Source organism: Oncorhynchus kisutch, linkage group LG10 (genome assembly GCF_002021735.2).
Source record: "Oncorhynchus kisutch isolate 150728-3 linkage group LG10, Okis_V2, whole genome shotgun sequence".
Classification (NCBI taxonomy): Eukaryota; Metazoa; Chordata; class Actinopteri; order Salmoniformes; family Salmonidae; genus Oncorhynchus; species Oncorhynchus kisutch.
Genome location: NC_034183.2, coordinates 4333803 through 4350699, shown reverse-complemented (window position 1 = coordinate 4350699; position 16897 = coordinate 4333803). Strand labels below are relative to the sequence as shown.

The 16897-nt window shown below is 44.2% G+C and overlaps 1 protein-coding gene across 1 annotated transcript in view; it reads left to right on the top strand.

The window, feature by feature from the left end:
* The window catches only part of LOC109886647 (IQ motif-containing protein H), a 100216-nt gene that overhangs the window by 82459 nt on the left and 860 nt on the right, over window positions 1-16897 (top strand). The gene's annotated exons all lie outside the window — the stretch shown is intronic.

Below are 16897 nucleotides of genomic sequence, written 5' to 3'. Positions count from 1 at the left end.
CTACGGTCTCACGGTCTAGGGTTTGGTAACTACGGTCTCGCGGTCTAGGGTTTGGTAACTACACGGTCTAGGATTTGGTAACTACACAGTCTCCCGGTCTAGGATTTTGGTAACTCAGGTAGGGATTGGTACCTACACGGTCTAGGGTTTGGTAACTACACTGTCTCACGGTCTAGGGTTTGGTAACTACAGTCTCACGGTCTAGGGTTTGGTAACTACACGGTCTAGGATTTGGTAACTACACGGTCTAGGGTTGGTAACTACTCTCTCACGGTCTAGGATTTGGTAACTACACTGTCTCACGGTCTAGGGTTTGGTAATACGCAGTCTCACAGTCTAGGGTTTGGTAACTACACAGTCTCACGGTCTAGGGTTTGGTAACTACTGTCTCACGGTCTAGGATTGGTAACTACACTGTCTCACGGTCTAGGGTTGGTAACTACACAGTCTAGGGTTTGGTAACTACAGGTAGGGATTTGGGTAACTACACGGTCTAGGGTTTGGTAACTACACTGTCTCACGGTCTAGGGTTGGTAACTACATTGTCTCACGGTCTAGGGTTTGGTAACTACGGTCTCGCAGTCTAGGGTTTGGTTAACTACACGGTCTAGGATTTGGTAACTACACAGTCTCACGGTCTAGATTTGGTAACTACACGGTCTAGGGTTTGGTAACTACACTGTCTCAAGGTCTAGGGTTTGGTAACTACACTGTCTCAAGGTCTAGGGTTTGGTAACTACACTGTCTCACGGTCTAGGATTTGGTAACTACACGGTCTCACGGTCTAGGGTTTGGTAACTACACTGTCTCACGGTCTAGGGTTGGTAACTACGGTCTCACGGGTCTAGGGTTTGTTAACTACGGTCTCACGGTCTAGGGTTTGGTAACTACACTGTCTAGGATTTGGTAACTACACAGTCTCACGGTCTAGGATTTGGTAACTACAGGTAGGAATTTGGTAACTACACGGTCTAGGGTTTGGTAACTACACTGTCTCACGGTCTAGGGTTGGTAACTACGGTCTCGCGGTCTAGGTTTGGTAACTACACGGTCTAGGATTTGTAACTACACAGTCTCACGGTCTAGGATTTGGTAACTACACGGTCTAGGATTTGGTAACTACACGGTCTAGGGTTTGGTAACTACAGTCTCACGGTCTAGGGTTTGGTACTACGGTCTCGCGGTCTAGGGTTTGGTAACTACACGGTCTAGGATTTGGTAACTACACAGTCTCAGGGTCTAGGATTGGTAACTACACGGTCTAGGGTTTGGTAACTACTGTCTCACGGTCTAGGATTTGGTAACTACCACTGTCTCACGGTCTAGGGTTTGGTAACTACACAGTCTCACGGTCTAGGGTTTGGTAACTACACTGTCTCACGGTCTAGGGTTTGGTAACTACGGTCTCACGGTCTAGGGTTTGGTAACTACGGTCTCACGGTCTAGGGTTTGGTAACTACGGTCTCACGGTCTAGGGTTTGGTAACTACACAGTCTCACGGTCTAGGATTTGGTAACTACACGGTCTAGGGTTTGGTAACTACTGTCTCACGGTCTAGGATTTGGTAACTACACTGTCTCACGGTCTAGGGTTTGGTAACTACGCAGTCTCACGGTCTAGGGTTTGGTAACTACACAGTCTCACGGTCTAGGGTTTGGTAACTACTGTCTCACGGTCTAGGATTTGGTAACTACTGTCTCACGGTCTAGGGTTTGGTAACTACACGGTCTCACGGTCTAGGATTTGGTAACTACACGGTCTCACGGTCTAGGGTTTGGTAACTACCACTGTCTCACGGTCTAGGGTTTGGGTAACTACACAGTCTCACGGTCTAGGGTTTGGTAACTACTGTCTCACGGTCTAGGGTTTGGTAACTACACTGTCTCACGGTCTAGGGTTTGGTAACTACACAGTCTCACGGTCTAGGTTTGGTAACTACTGTCTCACGGTCTAGGGTTTGGTAACTACACTGTCTCACGGTCACGGACCGTTAATTGTTTATTCCATGTGTACTCTGTGTTGGTTTGTGTCACACTGCTATGCTTTATCTTGGCCAGGTCGCAGTTTGTAAATGAGAACTTGTTCTCAACTAGCCTACCTGGTTAAATAAAGGTGTTCTCAACTAGCCGACCTGGTTAAATAAAGGTGTTCTCAACTAGCCTACCCTGGTTACAATAAGGTGTTCTCAACTAGCCTACCTGGTTAAATAAAGGTGTTCTCAACTAGCCTACCTGGTTAAATAAGGTGTTCTCACTAGCCTACCTGGTTAAATAAAGGTGTTCTCACCTACGCCTACCTGGGTTAAATAAAGGTGTTCTCAACTAGCCTACCTGGTTAAATAAAGGTGTTCTCATACTAGCCTACATGGTTAAATAAAGGTGTTCTCAACTAGCCTACCTGGTTAATAAAGGTGTTCTCAACTAGCCTACCTGGTTAAATAAAGGTGTTCTCAACTGGCCTACCTGGTTAAATAAAGGTGTTCTCAACTAGCCTACCTGGTTAAATAAAGGTGTTCTCAACTAGCCTACCTGGTTAAATAAAGGTGTTCTCAACGAGCCTACCTGGTTAAATAAAGGTGTTCTCAACTAGCCTACCTGGTAAATAAAGTGTTCTCAACTAGCCTACCTGGTTAAATAAAGGTGTTCTCAACTAGCCTACCTGGTTAAATAAAGGTGTTCTCAACTAGCCTACCTGGTTAAATAAGGTGTTCTCAACTAGCCTACCTGGTTAAATAAAGGTGTTCTCAACTAGCCTACCTGGTTAAATAAAGGTGTTCTCAACTGGCCTACCTGGTTAAATAAAGGTGTTCTTCAACTAGCCTACCTGGTTAAATAAAGGTGTTCTCACTAGCCTACCTGGTTAAATAAAGGTGTTCCTCAACTAGCCTACCTGGTTAAATAAAGGTGTTCTCAACTAGCCTACCTGGTTAAATAAAGGTGTTCTCAACTAGCCTACCTGGTTAAATAAGGTGTTCTCAACTAAGCCTACCTGGTTAAATAAAGGTGTTTCTCACTGGCCTACCTGGTTAAATAAAGGTGTTCTCAACTAGCCTACCTGGTTAAATAAAGGTGTTCTCAACTGGCCTACCTGGTTAAATAAAGGTGTTCTCAACTAGCCTACCCTGGTTAAATAAAGGTGTTCTCAACTAGCCTACCTGGTTAAATAAAGGTGTTCTCAACTAGCCTACCTGGTTAAATAAAGGTGTTCTCAACTAGCCTGACCTGGTTAAATAAAGGTGTTCTCAACATTAGCCCCTAGCCTTGGTTTAAATAAAGGTGTCTCAACAAGCCTACCCTGGTTAAAATAAAAGGTGTTCTCAACTAGCCTAACCTGGTTAAATAAAGGTGTTCTCAACTAGCCTACCTGGTTTAAATAAAGGTGTTCTCACTAGCCTACCTGGTTAAATAAAGGTGTTCTCAACTAGCCTACCTGGTTAAATAAAGGTGTTCTCACTAGGCCTACCTGGTTAAATAAAGGTGTTCTCAACTAGCCTACCTGGTTAAATAAAGGGTGTTCTCAACTAGCCTACCTGGTTAAATAAAGGTGTTCTCACTAGGCCCTATCCTGGTTATAATAAAGGTGTTCTCAACTAGGCCTACCTGGTTAATAAAGGTGTTCTCAACTAGCTACCTGGTTAAATAAAGGTGTTCTCAACTAGCCTACCTGGTTTAAATAAAGTGTGTTCTCACTAGCCTACCTGGTTAAATAAAGGTGGTTTCTCAACTAGCCTACCCCTGGTTAAATAAGGTGTTCTCAACTAGCCTACCTGAGTTAAATAAAGGTGGTTGTCTCAACTAGCCTACCTGGTTAAATAAAGGTGGTTCGTCAACTAGCCTACCTGGTTAAATAAAGGTGTTTCTCAACTAGCCTACCTGGTTAAATAAAGGTGTTCTTCAACTAGCCTACCTGGTAAATAACGGTGTTCTCACCTAGCCTACCTGGTTAAATAAAGGTGTTCTCACCTAGCCTACCGGGTTAAATAAAGGTGTTCTCAACTAGCCTACCTGGTTAAATAAAGGTGTTCTCAACTAGCCTACCTGGTTAAATAAAGGTGTTTCTCAACTAGCCTACCTGGTTAAATAAAGGTGTTCTCAACTAGCCTACCTGGTTAAATAAAGGTGTTCTCAACTGGCCTACCTGGTTAAATAAAGTGTTCTCAACTAGCCTACCTGGTTAAATAAAGGTGTTCTCAACTAGCCTACCTGGTTAAATAAAGGTGTTCTCAACGAGCCTACCTGCGTTAAATAAAGGTGTTCTCAACTAGCCTACCTGGTAAATAAAGGTGTTCTCAACTAGCCTACCTGGTTAATAAAGGTGTTCTCAACTAGCCTACCTGGTTAAATAAGGGTTCTCAACTAGCCTACCTGGTTAATAAAGGTGTTTCAACTAGCCTACCTGGTTAAATAAGGTGTTCTCAACTGGCCACCTGGTTTAAATAAAGGTGTTCTCAACTAGCCTACCTGGTTAAATAAAGGTGTTTCCAACTAGCCTACCTGGTTAAATAAAGGTGTTCTCAACTAGCCTACCTGGTTAAATAAAGGTGTTCTCTAACTAGCCTACCTGGTTAAATAAAGGTGTTCTCAACTAGCCTACCTGGTTAAATAAAGGTGTTCTCAACTAGCCTACCTGGTTTAAATAAGGTGTTCTCAACTGGCCTACCTGGTTAAATAAGGTGTTCTCAACTGGCCTACCTGGTTAAATAAAGGTGTTCTCAACTGGCCTACCTGGTTACAATAAAGGTGTTCTCAACTAGCCTACCTGGTTAAATAAGGTGTTCTCAACTAGCCTACCTGGTTAAATAAAGGTGTTCTCAACTAGCCTACCTGGTTAAATAAAGGTGTTCTCAACTAGCCTACCTGGTTAAATAAAGGTGTTCTCAACTAGCCTACCTGGTTAAATAAGGTGTTCTCAACTAGCCTAACCTGGTTAAATAAAGGTGTTCTCAACTAGCCTACCTGGTTAAATAAAGGTGTTCTCAACTAGCCCTACCTGGTTAAATAAAGGTGTTCTCAACTAGCCTACCTGGTTAAATAAAGGTGTTCTCAACTAGCCTACCTGGTTAAATAAAGGTGTTCTCAACTAGCCTACCTGGTTAATAAAGGTGTTCTCAACTAGCCTACCTGGTTAAATAAAGGTGTTCTCAACTAGCCTACCTGGTTAAATAAAGGTGTTCTCAACTAGCCTACCTGGTTAAATAAAGGTGTTCTCAACTAGCCTACCTGGTTAAATAAAGGTGTTCTCAACTAGCCTACCTGGTTAAATAAAGGTGTTCTCAACTAGCCTACCTGGTTAAATAAAGGTGTCGCAAATCTAGCCTTACGGTAAAGGTGTCTCAACTAAAAAACATAGCCTACCTGGTTAAATAAAGGTGTCTCATCTAGCCTACCTGGTTAAATAAAGGTGTTTCTCAACTAGCCTACCTGTTAAATAAAGGTGTTTCTCAACTAGCCTACCTGGTAAATAAAGGTGTTCTCAACTAGCCATACCTGGTTAAATAACGGTGATTCTCTACTAGCCGACCTGGTTCAATAAAGGTGTTTCTCAACTAGCCTACCTGGTTAAATAAAGATGTCCTCAACTAAGCCTACCTGCCTAACACTTGTTAAATAAGTGTTACTCAACTAGCCTACCTGGTTAAATAAAGGTGTTCTCAACTAGCCTACCTGGTTAAATAAAGGTGTTCTCAACTAGCCTACCTGGTTAAATAAAGGTGTTCTCAACTAGCCTACCTGGTTAAATAAGGTGTTCTCAACTAGCCTACCTGGTTAAATAAAGGTGATATAAAAAAAACTTTTAAAAAAAACTAGTGGAAAGTCTTAACTAATAGTCTCAGTGGAAAGTCTTATCTTAACTAGTAGTCTCAGTGGAAAGTCTTATCTTAACTAGTAGTCTCAGTGGAAAGTCTTAACTAGTAGTCTTAGTGGAAAGTCTTAACTAGTAGTCTTAGTGGAAAGTCTTAACTAGTAGTCTCAGTGGAAAGTCTTAACTAGTAGTCTTAGTGGAAAGTCTTAACTAGTAGTCTTAGTGGAAAGTCTTATCTTAACTAATAGTCTCAGTGGAAAGTCTTATCTTAACTAATAGTCTCAGTGGAAGTCTTATCTTTAACTAATAGTCTCAGTGGAAAGTCTTATCTTAACTAGTAGTCTCAGTGGAAAGTCTTATCTTAACTAGTAGTCTCAGTGGAAAGTCTTAACTAGTAGTCTTAGTGGAAAGTCTTAACTAGTAGTCTTAGTGGAAAGTCTTAACTAGTAGTCTCAGTGGAAAGTCTTAACTAGTAGTCTTAGTGGAAAGTCTTAACTAGTAGTCTTAGTGGAAAGTCTTAACTAGTAGTCTTAGTGGAAAGTCTTATCTTAACTAATAGTCTCAGTGGAAAGTCTTATCTTAACTAATAGTCTCAGTGGAAAGTCTTATCTAACTAGTAGTCTCAGTGGAAAGTCTTATCTTAACTAGTAGTCTCAGTGGAAAGTCTTAACTAGTAGTCTTAGTGGAAAGTCTTAACTAGTAGTCTTAGTGGAAAGTCTTATCTTAACTAATAGTCTCAGTGGAAAGTCTTATCTTAACTAATAGTCTTAGTGGAAAGTCTTATCTTAACTAGTAGTCTCAGTGGAAAGTCTTAACTAATAGTCTCAGTGGAAAGTCTTAACTAATAGTCTCAGTGGAAAGTCTTATCTTAACTAGTAGTCTCAGTGGAAAGTCTTAACTAGTAGTCTCAGTGGAAAGTCTTAACTAATAGTCTCAGTGGAAAGTCTTAACTAATAGTCTCAGTGAGTCTCAGTGAACCAGTCAAATGTTTGGACACACCTCCTCATTCAAGGGTTTTTCTTTATTCTTACTATTTTCTACATTATGGAATAATAGTGAAGACATCGCAACTATGAAATAACACGTGGAATCATGTAGTAACCAAAAAAGTGGTAAACAAATCCAAATATATTTTAGATTTTAGATTCTTCACTCTTGGCATTCTCTCAACCAGCTTCATGAGGTAGTCACCTGGAATGCTTTTCCAACAATCTTGAAGGAGTTACCACCTATGCTTAGCACTTGTTGGCTGCTTTTCCTTCACTCTGCGGTCCAACTCATCCCAAACCATCTCAATTGGGTTGAGGTCGGGTGATCACAGACAGTGTCACCAGTAAAGCACCCCCACACCATCACACCACCTCCTCCATGCTTCACGGTGGGAACCACACATGCAGAGATCATCCGTTCACCTACTCTGCGTCTCACAAAGCCACGGTGGTTGGAACCAAAAATCTCTAATTTTGGGGGTAAATGTCCATTGCTCGTGTTTCTTGGACCAAGCAAGGCAAAATGCAGAGAGAGAGAGAATGGCCCTAGACTGGGTGTGACCAGGCTTCAGGGGATTGTAGCAGCAGGATAGGCCTGGAGGGGTAGAAGAGGGGAGAGCTGGAAAAAAATTTTTTAGGTCCAGCCTTCTTTTATAACCCTACTAGTAGCCAACATCATTTAGCCTCCAGGGCAAACCAACACCATTTAACAGGAAGATAGGTTATAAAGAGGTGTGAGTTAAAGACCTGCAGATCTGTAGAGCTTTATACACAAACAGACACACACAGCCTAGACGGATGTCATGGACCATTAGGCACAAGAGAACAGAGAGTTTAATAGCATCAACAGAAGGAGTCTTTTCTCTTTCTGTTGTGTTGTCTGCCAAAAAACACAGCTAAATTATTAGTCAAGGACACGGGTCACAGTCCACAGTATCAGCGCGTGGTTCAAATCAATGGGGAAGCCAAGCCAGGGGTAAAAAAAGCCAGATGATGACCTGTGTTGTGATAATTGCTTTGTTTTCTCTATAACCTATTAGTTCATATGTCACGTTTTTGATATACGAGGCAGAGACAACAAGAAGACAATAGTCACGCAGTGGCAGAATATATTCAACCACACCAGTAGTGGTCAGTGCCGTTTTAAGATGAGGGAGGATGAGTATTTTTTGTTGTTGTTAATGAGCACCTATCATGTAGACCTTGTGTTTTCAGGTCATAGATTTTCAAGCAGATTTAGGTAAAAACAGTAACTCGGCCCCTCAGGAACATGTCTTCTTGGGAAGCAACTCCAGTGTAGATTTGGCCTTGTGTTTTCGGGTTATTGTCCTGCTGAAAGGTGAATTAATCTTCCAGTCTCTAGTGCAAAGCAGACTGAACCAGGTTTTCCTCCAGGATGCTGAGCGGCGTTTCTTTTTTTATCCTGAAAAACTCCCCCGTCCTTAACGAGTACGACCCATAACACAGTGGGTGGTCGGTACCGTTTAAGATCAGGGGCGAGTACGACCCATAAACACAGTGGTGGTCGGTACCGTTTAAGATCAGGGGCGAGTACGACCCATAAACACAGTGGTGGTCGGTACCGTTTAAGATCAGGGGCGAGTACGACCCATAAAGACAGTGGTGGTCGGTACTGTTTAACATCAGGGGCGAGTACGACCCATAAACACAGTGGTGGTCGGTACCGTTTAAGATCAGGGGCGAGTACGACCCATAAACACAGTGGTGGTCAGTACCGTTTAAGATCAGGGGCGAGTACGACCCATAACACAGTGGCGGTCGGTACCGTTTAAGATCAGGGGCGAGTACGACCCATAAACACAGTGGTGGTAGGTACCGTTTAAGATCAGGGGCGAGTACGACCCATAAACACAGTGGCGGTCGGTACTGTTTAAGATCAGGGGCGAGTACGACCCATAAACACAGTGGCGGTCGGTACTGTTTAAGATCAGGGGCGAGTACGACCCATAAACACAGTGGTGGTCGGTACCGTTTAAGATCAGGGGCGAGTACGACCCATAAACACAGTGGTGGTTGGTACCGTTTAAGATCAGGGGCGAGTACGACCCATAAACACAGTGGTGGTCAGTACCGTTTAAGATCAGGGGCGAGTACGACCCATAACACAGTGGCGGTCAGTACCGTTTAAGATCAGGGGCGAGTACGACCCATAAACACAGTGGTGGTCGGTACCGTTTAAGATCAGGGGCGAGTACGACCCATAAACACAGTGGTGGTCGGTACCGTTTAAGATCAGGGGCGAGTACGACCCATAAACACAGTGGTGGTCGGTACCGTTTAAGATCAGGGGCGAGTATGACCCATAAACACAGTGGTGGTCGGTACCGTTTAAGATCAGGGGCGAGTACGACCCATAAACACAGTGGTGGTCGGTACCGTTTAAGATCAGGGGCGAGTACGACCCATAACACAGTGGCGGTCGGTACCGTTTAAGATCAGGGGCGAGTACGACCCATAAACACAGTGGCGGTCGGTACCGTTTAAGATCAGGGGCGAGTACGACCCATAACACAGTGGTGGTCGGTACCGTTTAAGATCAGGGGCGAGTACGACCCATAAACACAGTGGTGGTAGGTACCGTTTAAGATCAGGGGCGAGTACGACCCATAAACACAGTGGTGGTAGGTACCGTTTAAGATCAGGGGCGAGTACGACCCATAAACACAGTGGTGGTCGGTACCGTTTAAGATCAGGGGCGAGTACGACCCATAAACACAGTGGTGGTAGGTACCGTTTAAGATCAGGGGGACGATATTTATATATATTTTAATGAGCATGACCTTATTTCTATTACAGCATATTGGATGACTGTCATTCATATTCCATTCACCCAGCTCATTGTTATCATCGATAGGTTTAGGCTACGACATGATACTAGAATGTTCCCTGTACCCATCATGAGTTGCTACAACCTAGCCTATGAATGAAAGTTCACAACGCACAGGTCGAGAGGATTTTGAGTAATCAAGGTGACAGAGACACATTCAATTCCTCCTTGTACACTCTGGCCTGCATCTAGCTGATCTAGGGTATGATCATTAGTCCAACAGTATCACCTCTGGCCTGCATCTAGCTGATCTAGGGTATAATCATTAGTCCAACAGTATCACCTCTGGCCTGCATCTAGCTGATCTAGGGTGTAATCATTAGTCCAACAGTATCACCTCTGGCCTGCATCTAGCTGATCTAGGGTATAATCATTAGTCCAACAGTATCACCTCTGGCCTGCATCTAGCTGATCTAGGGTATAATGATTAGTCCAACAGTATCACCTCTGGCCTGCATCTAGCTGATCTAGGGTGTGATCATTAGTCCAACAGTATCACCTCTGGCCTGCATCTAGCTGATCTAGGGTATAATCATTAGTCCAACAGTATCACCTCTGGCCTGCATCTAGCTGATCTAGGGAATAATCATTAGTCCAACAGTATCACCTCTGGCCTGCATCTAGCTGATCTAGGGTATAATCATTAGTCCAACAGTATCACCTCTGGCCTGCATCTAGCTGATCTAGGGTTTAATCATTAGTCCAACAGTATCACCTCTGGCCTGCATCTAGCTGATCTAGGGTATAATCATTAGTCCAACAGTATCACCTCTGGCCTGCATCTAGCTGATCTAGGGTATGATCATTAGTCCAACAGTATCACCTCTGGCCTGCATCTAGCTGATCTAGGGTGTAGTCATTAGTCCAACAGTATCACCTCTGGCCTGCATCTAGCTGATCTAGGGTGTAATCATTAGTCCAACAGTATCACCTCTTACCTGCATCTAGCTGATCTAGGGTGTAATCATTAGTCCAACAGTATCACCTCTGGCCTGCATCTAGCTGATCTAGGGTGTAGTCATTAGTCCAACAGTATCACCTCTGGCCTGCATCTAGCTGATCTAGGGTGTAATCATTAGTCCAACAGTATCACCTCTTACCTGCATCTAGCTGATCTAGGGTGTAATCATTAGTCCAACAGTATCACCTCTGGCCTGCATCTAGCTGATCTAGGGTGTAATCATTAGTCCAACAGTATCACCTCTGGCCTGCATCTAGCTGATCTAGGGTATAATCATTAGTCCAACAGTTGCAAACGAGAGTTTCTATTGGACAGATTCAGGTATGTTTATCCCCGTGTCGTTACGTTTGCTTCTGTTTAAGAAATGTTTTTCAACAGAATTGGCAGAATGAATACACCCCTCACTTTCATAGCAACCGCATAAAAACAGCATAATCACTTTCCTTCTTATATATATAATTCCTTCTCGCTACAATCTACTCTCTCTCCTCCTCTCACCTTTTCCCTTCGCTTGTGGACTTCAGTGCACAACCCATCAGCTGTCTGTGACCAGGTGAAAATACCTTTTCCAAGCCAAACCTTCATATCATGACCTCTAACCTCTACACACAACCTACAACATTGTCACGTCCTAGTCAACACTAACGTGTTAGTAAACCTGCTACAATCATGCAGTCAGAAAGCAGTTCAGACATTCCTAGTGTCAGACTGAGGAGAGGAAACGTCCCTCAGACGTCCCTCGTGTCAGACTGAGGAGAGGAAATGCTCCTCAGACATTCCTAGTGTCAGACTGAGGAGAGGAAACGTTCCTCAGACGTCCCTAGTGTCAGACTGAGGACAGGAAACGTTCCTCAGACGTTCCTAGTGTCAGACTGAGGAGAGGAAATGTTCCTCAGACGTCCCTAGTGTCAGACTGAGGAGAGGAAACGTTCCTCAGACGTCCCTAGTGTCAGACTGAGGACAGGAAACGTTCCTCAGACGTTCCTAGTGTCAGACTGAGGAGAGGAAATGTTCCTCAGACATTCCTAGTGTCAGACTGAGGAGAGGAAACGTTCCTCAGACGTCCCTCGTGTCAGACTGAGGAGAGGAAACGTTCCTCAGACGTCCCTCGTGTCAGACTGAGGACAGGAAACGTTCCTCAGACGTCCCTCGTGTCAGACTGAGGAGAGGAAATGTTCCTCAGATGTCCCTAGTGTCAGACTGAGGAGAGGAAACGTTCCTCAGACGTCCCTCTTGTCAGACTGAGGACAGGAAACGTTCCTCAGACGTTCCTAGTGTCAGACTGAGGAGAGGAAATGTTCCTCAGACGTCCCTCGTGTCAGACTGAGGACAGGAAATGTTCCTCAGATGTCCCTAGTGTCAGACTGAGGAGAGGAAACGTTCCTCAGACGTCCCTCGTGTCAGACTGAGGACACGAAACATTCCTCAGACGTTCCTCATGTCAGACTGAGGACAGGAAACGTTCCTCAGACACGAAACGTTCCTCAGACGTTCCTCATGTCAGACTGAGGACGTGAAACGTTCCTCATGTGTTCCAGTGCCTAATGGACGGATCGAACATCAATCAAAGAGCATAAGCACAGACATGCATATAGATGTAAATAAAAAGATTAAATAAATAAATCAAGGGAAAAAAGAAACCTATCAATGTCAACTGCGTTTATTTTCAGCAAACTTAACATGTGTAAATATTTGTACGAACATAACAAGATTCAACAACTGAGACATAAACTGAACAAGTTCCACAGACATGTGACTAACAGAAATTGAATAATGTGTCCCTGAACAAAGGGGTGGGGGGGGGGAAGTCAAAATCAAAAGTAACAGTCAGTATCTGGTGTGGCCACCAGCTGCATTAGGTACTACAGTGCATCTCCTCCTCATGGACTGCACAGATCTGCCTGTTTGTACTGTGAGATGTTACCCCACCCTGGACCCTGGGCATCTTTCTTTTGGTGTTTTTCAGTGTCTGTAGAACGGCCTCTTTCAGGTCCTAACTTTTCATAACTGTGACCTTAATTGCCTACCGTCTGTCAGCTGTTAGTGTCTTAACAACCGTTCCACAGGTGCATGTTCATTAATTGTTTATGGTTCATTGAACAAACACGGGAAACGGTGTTTAAAACCCTTTACAATGAAGATCTGTGAAGTTTTTTGGATTTTTACGAATTATCTTTGAAAGACGGCGTCCTGATAAAGGGACGTTTTGTTTTTTTGCTGCGTTTATATGACTCTGTTTTATTTATGGTCAGATATGTCTGCTTTATGTGGACACAGCAAGGCTTCGATCCTCTCACAGAGTGTAGCTCGCAGTTTTAAGCCCGGAAAAGTACATCTAAATAAAATCGCATCCTTTCTCCCCTCATCTACCCCCGCCGTCCCTCTGTGAAGGTCATCTATAAGGAACGTCTTGGGGTGAGGTCGCTCTTCCGTTGAGAACTAACGACAACCGTCGTTTCCCGTCCTTTTACATCTTTTTTTTTTTTTTTTTTTTGCAGCGCCATTGTGTGCTTTATGGTGTGTAGCGAAGCGGAATCACTGTGGCAACGTGGTGTTGACCCTGGATCTTACAGTACACACACACACACACACACACACACACACACACACACACACACACACACACACACACACACACACACACACACACACACACACACACACACACACACCATACTGGAATATGATGATGACTGGTACATGACAGAAATAACAAACATCAGACCTGGGTTCAAATACTATTCGATAATCATTTCTAATGCTTTATCTGGGCTAGATTGAGCTTGCCTGAGTTAATAGACTCAACAGATCCAGTCTCTCACTGTTCAAACACCCCCCCCCCCCGTCCATCTGGCACTCCAGTATTTGGAATAGTGTTTGAACCCAAGCGGGTCTGATATGAACGTCCTAACGCTCTCGTTCAGTCTGGTGTTCAGTGGAGCCAGACAGAATCCACTCACAGTGAAGCAGTAATGGCTCCTGGCTGTTGAGTCAATAAAAGAACACTTTGATAGTGTACAAACATAGAAAAACAACAACAAACATTTTGTATTCTAGACGTGATGTTTCGAGAGCTTTCAACACATTTCTTCTCTCATTAACTATATATTTAAAAAAAAAAAAAAAATTATAATGCACTTTGATTGTAAATAGTGCATTGTACTGGGAGACTATGCCCAAAACATTGTATTTGTTCATTCAAATTCTTTCTAAAATTTCTGTTTACGTAAACATGTTTTTTGTTTATTTTACCTTTATTTAACTCGGTAGTCAGTTAAGAGCAAATTCTTATTTACAATGACGGCCTACCGGGGAACAGTGGGTTAACTGTCTGTTCAGGGGCAGAATGACAGATTTTTACCTTGTCAGCTCGGGGATTCAATCTAGCAACCTTTCAGTTACTAGTCCAACGCTCTAACCACTAGTCTACCTGCCTCCTCTACACTCTAACCACTAGTCTACCTGCCTCCTCTACACTCTAACCACTAGGCTACCTGCCTCCTCTACACTCTAACCACTAGGCTACCTGCCTCCTCTACACTCTAACCACTAGGCTACCTGCCACCTCTACACTCTAACCACTAGTCTACCTGCCTCCTCTACACTCTAACCACTAGGCTACCTGCCTCCTCTACACTCTAACCACTAGGCTACCTGCCTCCTCTACACTCTAACCACTAGGCTACCTGCCTCCTCTACACTCTAACCACTAGGCTACCTGCCTCCTCTACACTCTAACCACTAGGCTACCTGCCTCCTCTACACTCTAACCACTAGGCTACCTGCCTCCTCTACACTCTAACCACTAGGCTACCTGCCACCTCTATACTCTAACCACTAGGCTCCCTGCCTCCTCTACACTCTAACCACTAGGCTACCTGCCTCCTCTACACTCTAACCACTAGGCTACGTGCCTCCTCTACACTCTAACCACTAGGCTACCTGCCACCTCTACACTCTAACCACTAGGCTACCTGCCACCTCTACACTCTAACCACTAGGCTACCTGCCACCTCTACACTCTAACCACTAGACTACCTGCCACCTCCACACTCTAACCACTAGGCTACCTGCCACCTCTACACTCTAACCACTAGACTACCTGCCACCTCTACACTCTAACCACTAGACTACCTGCCTCCTCTACACTCTAACCACTAGGCTACCTGCCACCTCTACACTCTAACCACTAGGCTACCTGCTGCCTCTACACTCTAACCACTAGACTACCTGCCACCTCTACACTCTAACCACTAGGCTACCTGCCACCTCTACACTCTAACCACTAGGCTACCTGCCACCTCTACACTCCAACCACTAGACTACCTGCCACCTCTACACTCTAACCACTAGACTACCTGCCACCTCTACACTCTAACCACTAGACTACCTGCCACCTCTACACTCTAACCACTAGACTACCTGCCTCCTCTACACTCTAACCACTAGGCTACCTGCCACCTCTACACTCTAACCACTAGGCTACCTGCCACCTCTACACTCTAACCACTAGACTACCTGCCACCTCTACACTCTAACCACTAGACTACCTGCCACCTCTACACTCTAACCACTAGACTACCTGCCACCTCTACACTCTAACCACTAGACTACCTGCCACCTCTACACTCTAACCACTAGAGTGTAGGGGCGGCAATACAATGAAAATGAATTACTTAAAAATCATAGAATGTAAATTTCTGGATTTTTGTTTGAGTTGTATCTCTCACAGTTGAAGTTCAACCTTCAATGTACCTATGATAAAACTTACAGACCTCTACATGCTTTGTAAGTAGGAAAACCTTCAAAATCGGCAGTGTGTCAAATACTTGTTCTCCCCACTGTATGTGTATGTATATAGATATATATATAACACTGTATAGATATATATAGATAATATATAGATAATAATGTATTCTGTTGGAACATCTGATTGACACTCGGTATGTGTATATATGTAATGTTTATTGTACATTTGTTATTGTTTATTTCACTCTGTATCTCTCTCTGTCTCTCTCTCTTCTGTCTCTCTCTCTCGTATCTCGTCTCTCTCTCTCTCTGTCTCTCTCTCTCTGTATTCTCCTCTGTCGTTCTCCTCTCGTGTCTCTCTTCATTCTCCTCTCTCCTCTGTCTCTCTCTGTCTCTCTCTCTCGTGTATCCTCTCTGGTCTCTCTCTCTCTGTCTCGGTCTCTTCTCTGTCGTCTCTCTCTCTCTGTCCTCATCCTCTCTCCTCTGTCTTGTCTCATCTCTTCTCTCTCTGTCTCTCTCTCTCCTCTCTGTCTCTCCTCTCTCTCCTTCTCTCTCTCTCTCGTCTCTCTGTCTCTCTCCATCTCTCCTCTCTCTCTTACTCCTCTCTCTCTCTCTCTCCTCTCTCTCTCTCTCTTCTCTCTCTCTCCTCTCTGTCTCTCTCTCTCTCTCTCTCTCCTCTCTCTCTTCTGGTTCCTCCTCTCTCTTCTCTCTCTCTCTGTCTCCTTCTGTCTCTCTCTCTCTCTCTCTCTCTCTCTCTTGTCTCTCTCTCTGTCTCTCTCTCTCTCTCTCTCTGTCTCTTCTCTCTGTCTCCTCTCTCTCTCTTCTCTCTCTCTGTCTCTCTCTCTCTCTCTCTCTTCTTATCTCTCTCTCCCCCCAGGAGCCTGTTCTATGAATGTACCTGGAGGAGGTTCCCCAGGAAGTTGGTCTTGTCCCACTATGCCCAAGCCTGTTAAGACCTCCTGTTACCCCACTGGGCCTGTTTCCTGGACACCCTTCCTTAGACATGGTCTCACACACCACACACACACCACACACACGCGCGCGCCACGCACACACGCAGGGACGGAATGGACACACACACAGACGAGTACGCAATGCATACACCACATTACACGCACACACATATATATATAATATATATATACAAGCGTCACTATATGTGCACAGCGAAGGCCAACGAAAGGTTCTGATTTGAATACAGTCATTCTTATTCCTTAGACCTTTTTATAATTGCCCAAATGTGTCCAATCTGAATATGTGAATGGACAGAATGAATCTATTATTCTGATGGTCCCTTGAATGATGATGAACAGCTGCTCCTGGCAGCATCTCTGTAAGGGTGGTGTTCCAAATGACGCCCTACCCCCTCTATAGTGCACTCGTTTTGACCAGAGCTCTGGTCTAAAGTAGTGCACTGCAAAGGGATTAGGGTGCCATTTGGGACACTACCCTCAATGTCAGTTTGGGGGAAAAGAGATCAGGTGTCAGTTGGTTTAAAAAAAAATATTTTATCGTTTCTCTGTTTTCACTCAAACACAACTTCCTCGT